Consider the following 13,255-nt stretch of genomic DNA (forward strand, 5'->3'; position numbering starts at 1 on the left):
GTTTTCATTCCTCTGGGATATCAACATAAAGCTGAAAAGTGAGGCTCACTTCTGTGTAATAAATACATCCAAGTTTGACACATTATGAGCTTTTCCTAACATTCATTCTAGTAAAATGGCTTAAATTTTGCAGTAGGTCATGACTGAACTATGAGGTCTTGGTTTTATCTCATGTATTGAATTCTAATTGAACTGAGTAAGTCCAAACATGGGAAGACTTTTCAAAACCACCCCAAATTATAATCATGTTCAGCAGTAAGTTAGTGAAAAGTCTCTCTAGAAAGTCATAAAAAGGTTGGCTAAGACTAATGCAAAGATGAGGATGCATTTAGATTCCCAATGAAAGGCCTTTGTTGAAACTTCATAAGGCAAGGCCCTGCTTAAAAACAAAGTCATGGGGATTAAGGAATCAAGGGTCTAATTCATTGGAAATGGAACAGCCTTCTGAATAGGCATGATTCTTAAGTGCTCACAGGCTTCTTAGTGTGTATTATGTCCTCATCCTCCTAACTACCAAAAGGATGGAACTTACCTTACTGTCCAATTTTGTCTTGTTATCAAAATGTGCTAATGCATTTTTGTCACTAATGTGAAACACTTGAGACTATAAACAACAGTTGGATATGAGGAAAATGTAAAAGAAACTTCTAGCTGTTTGTAGGAGACTGCCAAATCAAGAAATGCATCAAAGCTGACCCATTCCATTTTTGTAGAGCGGCAATAGGTAGGAAAGTTTTTCTTTCCCCGAAATCAATCCTAAACTTTACTCTTTGTAACTTTTACCCTTTGTTCATGGTTCTGTTCTCTGGTTCTTGCATGATGGCCTCTCAAGTGCCTGAGAAAGCTATACCATCTGAGTCCTTTATTCTTCAGGATAAACAAACAAAATTTCTTTTATAGATCCTCAAATATCATGAACTCAAGTCATTTTCCCCGTCCTTTTTATCCTCTTCTGGCTGCCTTTCAGCCTTGTAATATGCTTTCTAGATTTGAGTGACCATTATTGTTTAGTTGAAAGATCACTGGTTCCTTTTCCAAACTCTCTTGCAAAATTCTCATTTCCTTTTCCCATTTTTCTCCTAACTCTCTTTTAAGATCCTTTTTGAATTTTTCCAAGAGAGTCTTGTGATATAGACACCAATTCATATCATCCTTTGAGGCATTTGAAGTTGATTATTCCATATAAATGTCTTCATGTTTATCTTTATCAAATTGTGATCTCAGTAGATTCAGTTAGAATTTCAAACCTATAATGATCTTTTGGGGTCCGGAATCCATTAATAAGGGGAAAAGCTGTCCTGTTCTGTTTTGTGTCATACATACAATTTAAAGAAACTATTATCTATAACTTTAACTAAATAATTGATTTTTTAAAATGTCAGAAATCAGAGAGTCCAGGACTGATATTTGGGATACTTCCTCCAAGCTGATGAGAAACCATTAGTGATTGCTGTTTAAATAATGTCTTCTCTCTAATGTGGTGATCCATCTTTAGGTTTATCTATCACCTAAAATTGCCCAGGTGTCTCATTTTATTGTGTAGTTTGGTAGGAACTCTTTATATATAATTACAGCAAATTAAAACTGGAATGAACCTTAGAGATTATGTGCTTTGACTTCCTCATTTCACATGACAAAAATATTTCAAGGAGGTAGCATCACTTACTATGGTTGCTCTGCTTGTTAATAAACATTGAACAACACACTTTGTCTTTTCAAATTCATTTTGTCTCAACATCCCCTAGTGTTGATATTTCCAGATATCATTATGGAATTAGATGTTTCTGCCCTGGACTTCCTGTCACTTGCTCTGCATTCTGTACAGTACAGAGAAACTATTTAATTGGAGGAGACATAAATGCAAAGTACCTATATCCAATTTTAATCTGGCTACGTATTCCCTGAGAGGGAGAAAACATAAATAGGAGATGGATCAAAACAGACAAAAAGTAAAGATTTAAGAAAATTTTGTGAGTTGAACTTAACAGGCATAAATGAAATATGAGGTGGTAGAGGGCACTCCAATGGTTTTATTGCCACTTCTTTGGGAAGACCTGCATAATTCACTTGGAGCTCTCCATTGTGTGAGTTATGCTGTCATCTCAGATTCATGGCAATGTGTTTATAGCATTCCATACCAACTATATTCTCTCTATGCTATATTTGCACCTCTTTTCTCCAGAAAAAGGAAAGAAGTTCATACAAAGGATGGCAAGATAACATTGATTCTTCTGGGCATTAAGGCAGCTGAAAGTAGAGTGCATAGATTGCTGAGCTTGAAGTCAGAAAAAAACCTGAATTCAAATCTGGCGTCAGATTTGTACTAGCTGGGCAACCTTAGAAAATTCACTTAATCTGTTTGCTTTAACTTTGAAATAGGTAGAGATAATAATATCTTCTACATCCCAAAGTTGTTATAAGGATCAAATGAAAGAATATTTGTCAAAGGCACTTGGCAAAGTACCTGGCACATAATAGGCACTATAGAAATACTTATTCCTTTTTTTCTTCCCAAACAAAGGTCTGAGATGCAACTAATGGTGTTTCCACCCTCTGCCACCCACATTTGTACATGATAATCTCCATATGTTGAATTTCGAGTCTGGTTTTATGTGGAGGGTGAGGGTGGCTTCAGTGGGACAAGAATTTTCAAAGGATACAATTTTTTCATCCCTGCTTTTCATGTGACTTAATATTTGATCTTGGGCAATTAAACAGGTCTCATTTGGCAAGAGAATGGGATCCAAATCCAGCATTTGATCCACTATGTTATGTTGCCTCTCTGGGTATTATCTTTTTTTATCTCTATGTAAATACTCATATCCCCTAACATCTACAGGCCATCTGGGACTATAGATATCCAGGAAGAGCTTGTCACCCACAGCATAGCCTTTGCCATGTGTGGCTCCATTTTGCTACACCATCCCAAAATGAGAACATGTAGATGGTAATGAGGTAGAGAATGCACATATTTTGCAATTATTTTGTATTAATATTTTACATGCTATTATTCATTTAATCTTATAATTAGCTCACAGGTGGGTGATACAGAAGCTTTGGTTTTTGAGTCCTCAAATCTATTTAGTTTAGAAATATTGAAAATAAGCAGAAATTTAATTCAATGTTAGCCAATTACTGTCATTGCTTTTATCTGGGAAGTTTTATGCTACTTGGAGCCTTTTACTTCAAAACCACAAGCACACATATATTTCAATAAAGGAGCAACATTACTAAAAATATTTCCATCTTTCTCTATATACAATGGCATATTTCCTGTCCTAATATTAGTCTCCTTCCCTGTTTCATCTACTTTTTCAGAAATTCAACACTATGTTCATGGGTCTTTGTTACATTCCAAGTTAACATATTGCTGACCCAATTATAAACCAAATGACAGATGAGGAGTTCAGCGTAGTTCAATGGAAAAGGAATTTGATTTGGAACCAGAACATTTGGATTCATATCTAGTATGATGTGGTGAATAGGACATTGAACTGGGATTCAGGAAGACCTATTCAAATCTTTCCTCAGATACCTAATTACCATATCTCTAGGAAATTATTTATTTTTACTTTGTTTAGTTATCTAAGTATAAATTACTTATAATAGCACTGGCATTGTTTGGGAATTGCATTATTTATATCAAATATGGCATGTTGTATACATATTAGTTACAATGAACCAGTTTTAAGATCAAAATAAAATGTTGAAAGATGTAAATAAATCAGTCTTTTTTTTTTTTTTTTTTTTTTGACCTTTCCTGTGACATATAATGAATATTTTAGTCTAGTGGATGGAGCACTAAGCTAGAAGTTGGAAAAACTGAATCTCCCTGGCTGGCCTTACCATTTTGTAATACCTGAGAGTTCTTTCCACATAGTAGGCACTTGATAAACACTAGAAACACCAATATGGTAAACTGTGAGAAATTGTGAACATCCAAACTGCAATGCAGAGATTCGATCTCAAAATCCAAAGTATCATATAATTTTAAAATAAAACCTATAAAACACCCAGATTATGTCAGATAATTCCTGAAGTTGTCTGATGGTCATAGTAACATAGAAGAAAGTTTTTTTTTGTTGTTGTTGTTGTTATTGTTATTTAGTAAACATTTGTCATATTGGATTGACTTGTGCACTCTTAGATAAAGCATCAAAACTCTTTGCACCTTGGTTCCCTTTAACAATGACTTACACACAGTAGGTATTTAACAAATGTTTACTGAATTGGGCTAGATGATTTGCATTGGACAAACTAATCAACTTCCCTAAGCTTCAATCCCCTTACCTGTGAAATGATAACAGAAATTATATCACAGCAGATCTGTGGGAAATTGATTAAGAGAATATATGTGAATGTACTTTGTAAATAATAAGGTAGAGTACCAACATTATTATTATTTTAAGTCTGGTCACAATGCTGATCCACTTTACCTTGGGATTTGGGGACAGCAGTCCCCAAAGAATAGCTTCTATAAAGCATTTGGAAAAGTATCAATCTATCACTGAATATCTTTGAAAATATGAGATAAGTCAAAGGTCTAAAATTCTGTCCATTTAGGGAATTACTAATATAGACTGTTCTCCTAAGACTTATAATAACTGAGTCCTAGAAAGGTACTTGATACGTTACAAAGGATAAATGACTTGGCTAGAATCACATAGATGCTAAATTCAAAGGTGAGATTTGAAACCACATTTTTTCTGACTCTGAATCCAGTATTTTACTTTTACAAATACCTTGTTTCATTTTTAGTTTCTTAGTGATCAATCATTATAGTAACCCCACTATATGGGATCCTATAGTGACTATATATATATATATATATATATATATATATATATATATTTTTTTTTTTTTTTTGGTGGGGTCATAGGATCAGAGTACTAGAATTAGAAGGCACCAGAGATCCTATCTAGTGCAGCATCTTAGCTTACAAAGAAATAAAATAAAGTCTAAAAGGCATGTGACTTCCCTACTATTGCTTGAATATTAAAGTTATAGAGGTAGTAGGAAGGGGATAAACTAGAAAGATCCAGATCTTCCAGATTCCAGCTTAATTCTCTGAGTTCTATATTCAGATAATGATTGTACGCCATAGAAAACCTCCAGAAAAATAAGACAGTAGTTTATTCCCCTCTTTCTTTCCATCTTTTATTTTGGTCTTAAAACTGCTTTGTTGTAACTAATAAATGTTCCTACAATATACCACATTTGACATAAATAATGCAATTCCCAAACAATGCCGAGTCTGCCTTAAATAATGCATGTGGATGCCTGGCCTTTCTTGTAATAATTTGAAAAATATCAATAATCTTGTCAGTTTAACAGCAGAACATGCTATCTGCCCTTTTCATCTTCCTGAGTATATCAGAAAAAGAGAAATTTGGCCCTTGTTCACATAAAAAGTGCATTTACCACTGTCATTGTCTTAAGAGTAGTTCCAATGGCCCTCTCTTTAATCTCAGAAATACTCCAGTCTTTCAAAATGCTACTTGTTTCCAAATACTTATTAAGTACCTACTAAGTGCAAGTCACTTGGCTAGCTGATAGAGATACCATGATAGAAATAATACTGACACTGTTCTCAAAAGGTTTCCTTCATAATTGAATATTCAGGGAAAATGCAAATAAAAATCACTGATGCAAGAGGAATTATAAAAAAGAATTACATCTGGTGTAATCTTAACTATGATATAATACTAATTGGGAACTTGAGCCAGGGACTTAAAATTCCTGTCATTTAGGAACTAAACAAGGGAGAATCAGTATAATACAATTAAAAGAGAGCTGAATGTAGAATCAGAGGGTATTAGTTTGAATCCCGAAACTGTCGCTCTTGATATGTATCTTTGAGAAAGTCATTTACTTCCCAGGGCTATTTCATGATTTGAATGATTTCATCCATAAAATGAAAGTTGGACTCAATGATCAATCAAGTCCATTCCAGCACTAGTTCTGTTGAAGAACAGGAAACTCTTGTTTCTATGATGGCAATGCATACAAATGGATTATTATATTTTATTTTTGATCAAAATAGTGTTAAAGATTTTGCAATTTTGTCCAGGGACAATAGAAGATAGAGTACAGAGTCAAGGAATCTTTCTTCTAGTCCTAGTTTTGCCATTAATTAGTGGAACACCCATGAAGAAATCATCTTGCTTCCCAAGACCTCACTTACTCATCAACCATATGAAGGTAACATTAGCCATACTTGCTCCCTTAAGGTTGTTATGAGTACCAAATGCAGGATTGTATGTAGAGTGCCTTTAAATCTATAAAATGTTTGCTATAGTAGCACATGAATATAAGACCTATTTTGATAGAAGTTGAAGATGGTGAATTGCTTAAGCTCAGGAGTTCTGGGGTAAACTCAAATGTCTACACTGACACTAGAAACATCAATATGATAAGCACCTAATGTAAGAAAGCAAGTTGTCATACTACTTAAGAGACATGAACATACCCAGGGCAGAAATAGATTAAGTCCAAGCTCTTGCACAGATTACAAATTTAATCTGGACTATGAGAAGTTGTGAACATCCAACTTGCAAAGCAGAGAGATTAGGTCTCAAAAAACAAGATATCATATAATTTTAAAATAAAATGTATAAAGCACCTGGATTATGTCAGATAATTCCTGAAATCATCTGATAGTTATAATAGCAGAGAGGAAACTTACAAATCTTTCTCTCTCATTTACAGATAGTAAAACTGAGGCCCTGTTCCTTGCCTAAATTCACAAATATAGTAATTGGCAGAACCAGGACTTGAACACTCCCTCTTTGACTTTAAGTGCAGTATTATTTCTGCAGCCCACTTCCACTCCAAATTTGCTACATATTAGTTGTATGATGGAAGTTATTTTACATCTCTGTTCCTTGGCCCACTCATCTGTAAAAGAAAGGGACTGTAGCAGAGAGCTGTGGCTCTTACTGCACTCATTTTAAATAAACCCAGTATTGTTTTCCTTCTTTCAAAATTCAGACCAAGTCACTCACAGCTGCTGTGAGTGAGACCTGATTCATTTCAGGCAAACAGATGCCATGCTAAACTGTGACAGTGATAAACATATGTAAATATTTCCTATGGAATGGGAGTCAATGAGGACAAATGCAAATGATGCAGAACTAAGATATGGAAAGACTGGTGGGCATGTGTGTGGCAGGAAAAGACATGGAAGTCATGTTAGATTGCAAGCTAAGTGTGAATCAGTCATAGAAGTCTGTGCTCACACTCAAAGCTTATGAGGTACTGGGAGTGATTAACATACATAAACTAGGCATAATTCTGCATTTGATTCAGCTTTGTGAAATAACATGCTTTATTTTGGTTCCTGGATTTCGAAAGATTGAAGCTATATCAGAAGGCATGAAGATACCAGAACTAATTAGAAGTCAACAGACTTGATTGTTAACCCTAGCCCCAGGGTTTATGTATCCCTGCCCCTGTTCTTTTTCTATATAATGGCATTGAGACAGCTAGGTAGGCAATGTGGAGAATATTGGACTTTGAGTCAAGAGGAATTGAGGTAAATTCTACTTCAGATACTTCTTTAGCTAATGATTGTGGGCAAATTATTTAACTTTGCTCAACCTCAGTTTCATTTTCTATAAAAAAAAAAAAGGGGGGGGGATAAGAATAGCACATATTATTGACTATTGAATATTTTGTCCAAAAAGAAAAAATAATAGTACATATTGCATGGGATTGTATGGCTCAGTGGCTAGATGCTGGATGTGGAAGCAGAAAGACTCATCTTTCTAAATTCAAATCTGGCCCCAGATATTTAATAGCTATTGACCATGAGTAAGTCACTTAACCCTGTTTGCATTTGTTTTCTCATTTGCAAAACCAGTTAGATCTCCAGTTGATAAATGGTCAATGGATATGAGCAGATCATTTTCAGATGAAGAAATTAAAGTCATCTCTAATTGTGTGGAAAAAATGCTCTAAATCACTATTAATTAGATGAATGCAAATACTCTTGAGGTACCACCGTATACCTCTCAGATTGACTGAGATGACAGGAAAAAATAATGATAAATGTTGAAGGGGATGCAACTAATGCATTGTTGGTAGAGTTGTGAAATGATCCAAACATTCTGAAAAGCAGTTTGGCACTATGCCCCAAGGGCTATAAAACTGTTTATACCCTTTGATCCAGGAGTGTCTCTACTGGATATAGATCCCAAGGAAATCGTAAAGGAGGGAAAAGGATCCACATGTGCAAAAATGTTTGTAGCAGCTCTTTTTGGTAGTGGCAAAGAAATGGAAAATGAGTAGATGCCCATCAATTGGGGAATGGCTGAATAAATTATAGTTATTGAAAGTAATAAATATTATTGTTCTATAAAAATGATGAACAAACTGATTTTAGAAAGACCTGGAAAGATTAACATGTACTGATGATGAGTGAAATGAGCAGAACCAGGATAAAATTGTACATAGTAACAGCAAGACTATGCAGTGACCAATTGTGAAAGACTTGATTCTACTCAGAGGTTCAGAGGTCAAAGGCAGTCCCAATAAACTTTGGATGGAAAAAAAAAAAAAAAACTGTCTGCATCCAGCGGGAGAGCTATGGAAACTAAATATAAATCAATACATTCTGGGTTTTGTTATAGGACAGAACTCTATATTTGAAACAAAGATTCTTACAAGGTGTTAAGTCAGTGGAATTGATGAGACAATGGTTATCTAGTTTAGCATGGTGCTTAATAGTTGTCTAAGTTCAGTATGACTGATTTAATCTTACAACAAATAATGGTTTCCAAGTGATATAATGGTTGGTTTATACTCAAAATAGAGCACATAAAGCTGCAACAAACTCAGCCAAAGTCAGAGTTAGAAACCGACACAGAAGGGCTCAGAGAGAGACTCGGAAGGGCCAGACACAGACTCGGAAGGGACTCAGACTCAGAACCAGATTCATTCACTTCATCTCACAGCACTGTGGTGGCAGGTTTCTTCCTTCACTTCTCCATTGAAACCAAGACTTCTGAAAGGCTCTCCAGAAAGCTGCCCCGGGGTCTTAGGCAAGGAAACTAGATTGTGAAGGAGATAATAAAGGATTTGGACTTTAACACCTGGCTATTTTTGTGGTGATTACTCTACTGAAAGGAAGGCTGCTCAGAGACCTCCAGAAAACCAAACAAAGAACATTACAGGGTTCACTCTTTTATTTTTCCTTCTATTTTTTTTTCTCTTGTGGCTTTTCCTTTCTGTTCTGATTTTTCTCTCCCACCATGATCCATAAAGAAATGTGTTTAAATGTGAATATACATGTATAATCAGAAAAATAAAACAAACAAAAAAACATAAAAATGAGCTAGAAAAGGAAATGGTAAACTATGGTAGTTTCTCTGCCAAGAAAACTCCAAATGTGTCACAAAAGAGCAAAACACAACTAAAAAAAAACTGAGCAATAGTAGCACTGGATTTTTGTGAGGATCAAACAAGATAATGTATCTAATATACTTTGAAAACTTCAAAATGTAAAATAAATATTAATTAATTATTAGTAGTCTTAACTATCTTCCCATCTCAGATTTATGGTATGGATTAAATCACATGATGAAAGTGAAAGTGCTTCAAAAATTCTGGTATTATCCATGATTCAAAATCATGATATTTGGGAAACAGTTATCACCAGATATTTTGACATTAGGAACAATCAACTAAAATCCCATTTATGGCAAAAATCAAAAACCATGCCCTCAAATCAACTTTGTAATTCATGAGATCAAAATAATACAAACTGCTAGAAAAAAAAATCATGGAATCATGGAATCAAAGATCTAGAATTGAAAAGAATCTCAGAAGCTATCTCTCACAACTCCTCTTTTTAAAGATGAGAAAAATGAGGTCCAGATAATTAATAGATTATGTAAATATTGTAAAGGTGAGCTTTGAATGCAAAACTCTGAAATCTAATATTGCTTTAGCAACTATATTACATTGTCGGGCAAGATTATACATTAAAACTTGGCACCTTCTAAATTTCATTGCCCTGTCTTAGTTACTGCTCTCTTAGAAGGTCAATCAAAGTGATTTTTAGAATATGGAAGATAGGGGAAGAAAGACTGTGTTACAAAACCTTCTTAGTCTTTTCACTGAATCTATTTAAATCCTTTTACTGTAAATCCTCAAATAAATATTTGATCTCAATGATGTAGATATCCCCTCCAATTTAATGCATCACCACACATCTAAGATTGTTCAACCCAAATGATAATTACCCATGCTCAGAGGAATCAACTAAACACATTATGAATCTTTGCATAATTATTTTTGGTGCTGTGTATATGGACTACACATACAGCAGGTCAATTTTTTAACCCACACTTTCTCACTTATACACATGATAGATTTTTTTGTTACTTGTCACACATATCTCCAATGCTATTCTGCCAACAATATTCAATAATTTCAACTGCACAAAGAAGACATTTTATTCTTTACTAAATAGTTGGCAATGACTCATAACTGCAACTATTCCAAACGTTTTCATTTTCTTCAAGCCCCACTATGACACATGTATACTCAATCCTCTTGGCAAAGGACCTTAATTCATACTTCACTGAAAACTTCTTTATCCCTCCTCTTGCTCTTATCTCACATTATTCAGAAATCCCTCCTACACTATTTCTTCCTCTAATTCTATCTCTGATGAAGATTCTTCATGTCAGAGCAAACTCCGTGACTTCTATCACCCCCTCATTTTTCAGCTTTTCCAGTTTTGTCCCAACTCGTTCCTATCCACTATGATCCCTATCATTTCTTTAATATTTTATGTTTTCATATCTAGTGGCTATTCTATCCCCTATTATTCCATAAATTCTCTGGAAGCAGTGTTTGTTTGTTTTGCTTTTTGTCTTTATATTTCCAGGACTTAGCATAGTGTCTGATAAATAGTAGGCACTTAATAAAATGCTAGTTCATTGATTGGTTCCTTCTAGCTTCCTACAAACACATTCATGTTTCTTCCATACTTAAAAAGAAAAATGAACAAACAAAATAAAACAAGACAAAATAATTCTCTCCTTATCCCAATATTCCAGCTAACTATTATCCTGTATTTCTCTTTTTTTTCTTGATTTAATCCTCAAGGCAATCTTCATGAGATGCCCTTATTTCTTCCTGTGGCCTGGATTCTGATCTCATAACTCAACTAAAACTGTCTTCCTCAAAGTTATCAGAAATCTTTCAAAACCCAAACCTAGTGGGTTTTTTTTTCTCAATCTCTATATTTCTTGATCTCTTTGTTCATCACATCCTTTGGGATACTTTCTCCTTTTTAGAGTATTCTTATCCTGTTCTCTCTTGGTTATCTACTTACTTGGTTGATGATTTTTTCTTAGTCTCATTTGCTATTTCTTCATCGATAGCATGTTTACTAACCATGAGTGAACCTCAAAGTTCTATCCCTGGGTAACCTTTTCTTCTCCTTCTACTGTCTGCTTGGTGATCTCATTAGTTCATGTGAGTTTAATTAGCTTCATCATGCAGATAACTCCAAAATGTAAATATCCAGCCCTAATGTCTCTCCTGAGCTTTATTCATCATCATTTGACTTTTGGAAATTTCAAACGATATATCATATTTTATGTCAAACTCATGTTCCAAAGAGAATTTGTCTTTCCCCACAAACCTTCCTCTCTTCTCTTCTTCTCTAAAACTGTCAAAGACACTACAATTCTCTTAGTCACCTAGGCTCACAACTTCAGTCTCAACATTGATACTTAGACCCACCCCATCTAACATTGTCCTTATCTTGATTTTGTCTTCACAACATTTCTTGTTTATGCTTCCTGTCTCTACTAACACAAGCTCCACCCTGGCTTGGTGGCTGCATTCGACTATTATCATTTCTTGCCTGGACTATTTCAATAAATTTCTGGTTGATTTCTTTCTTTATTTTTCTTTACTTAAATCCATTTTTCCTCAGCTGCCTAAGTGATTATGTTTAAGTTAAAGTTTGACCATGTCTTTCTTACTGACTCTCTCCCCCACCCAATTCAGGAATTCCAGTAGTTTTTTATTATATCCAGGATCAAGTATGAAGTTTTGTGTTTCACACTGAAACTCCTTCACATATTGGCCCTTTCCTATCTTTATACTCCTCTTACTCTGTTCCCTTCCCTTCCTTCTATGAATCAGCTACTCTGGCTTTACTGTTCTTTGTGTACAACATTCCAGTTCATTTTCCATGGCTTTGCATTGGATATTCACCATACTTTGGATGCTCTCATTTCTCCCTGCTGCCTTTCAGCTTCTCTGACTTCCTTCAAGACTCGGCTCAAATCTCTCTAGGAGGCTTTACCCAGTTCTCTCTGCTGCTAGTGCCTTCTGTTCTTGCACAGTCCTCCATGTAATCTGTATGTGCTTTGCCTGTACCTGCTATTTACATATTGTCTCCCTCATTAGAACATGTACTCCTTGAGGGAAGTGATCATATTAAAAAACAAAAACAAAAAAAACCTGACAACAACTTTCATGTATCTCCAGAGCAGTGCATGGCTCAAACACTAAAAGAGTGCTTGTTGATTCACTGAATGTATATTGGCAGATCCTAACACAGGATTTTACACAATGATAGACACAACAATTAACTCTTTATGCCATGAAAAACAGGCCAAAAAAAGTACAGGCTTAGTAGCATGTATCTATAGTGATCCTACCTTTACAAAGGCTACATAATCCAGAATGGGTGGGTGTCTGCTCAAGAGAATGCTCTCATGATTTGACCATCATTGGCCAGTATTCTATAATATTTAATATTGAATAAATGTCAATTTGGCTAAATAGTTACCAAAAGAAGCATTCATAGAACTCAGAATGTTGGTAATCATGAAAACATCATATTAGAGAGCCTAATAGTCAATTGCTTAGTCTCACTCTGAGAGGAAGGGAAAGTATTTGAAATAGATGATCTAAGCAGAAAAGGAAACATCACCTGGCTATTTGAAGGCCAAAGGCAGGAAAAGATATTAATACTCTTGGGAACTTTATTTTTTTGCTTCCTTTCAATACTATCAAAATCATGTCAATAAATGTTTGTTTGTATGTATGTATTCATATAAATATGTATACATATACACATACCAATATACATATATCAATGAATCAAGAGAATGAACTAAAATCAGGAGAGAACATTTTCTTAGTTTTTAATCACATTCCCATGTTGATCAAATATTTATGAGATCTCCTTCAATTAATTAGAATAAACTATGTAACACTGCAGGAA

Source organism: Sarcophilus harrisii, chromosome 1 (genome assembly GCF_902635505.1).
Source record: "Sarcophilus harrisii chromosome 1, mSarHar1.11, whole genome shotgun sequence".
Taxonomy (NCBI): domain Eukaryota; kingdom Metazoa; phylum Chordata; class Mammalia; order Dasyuromorphia; family Dasyuridae; genus Sarcophilus; species Sarcophilus harrisii.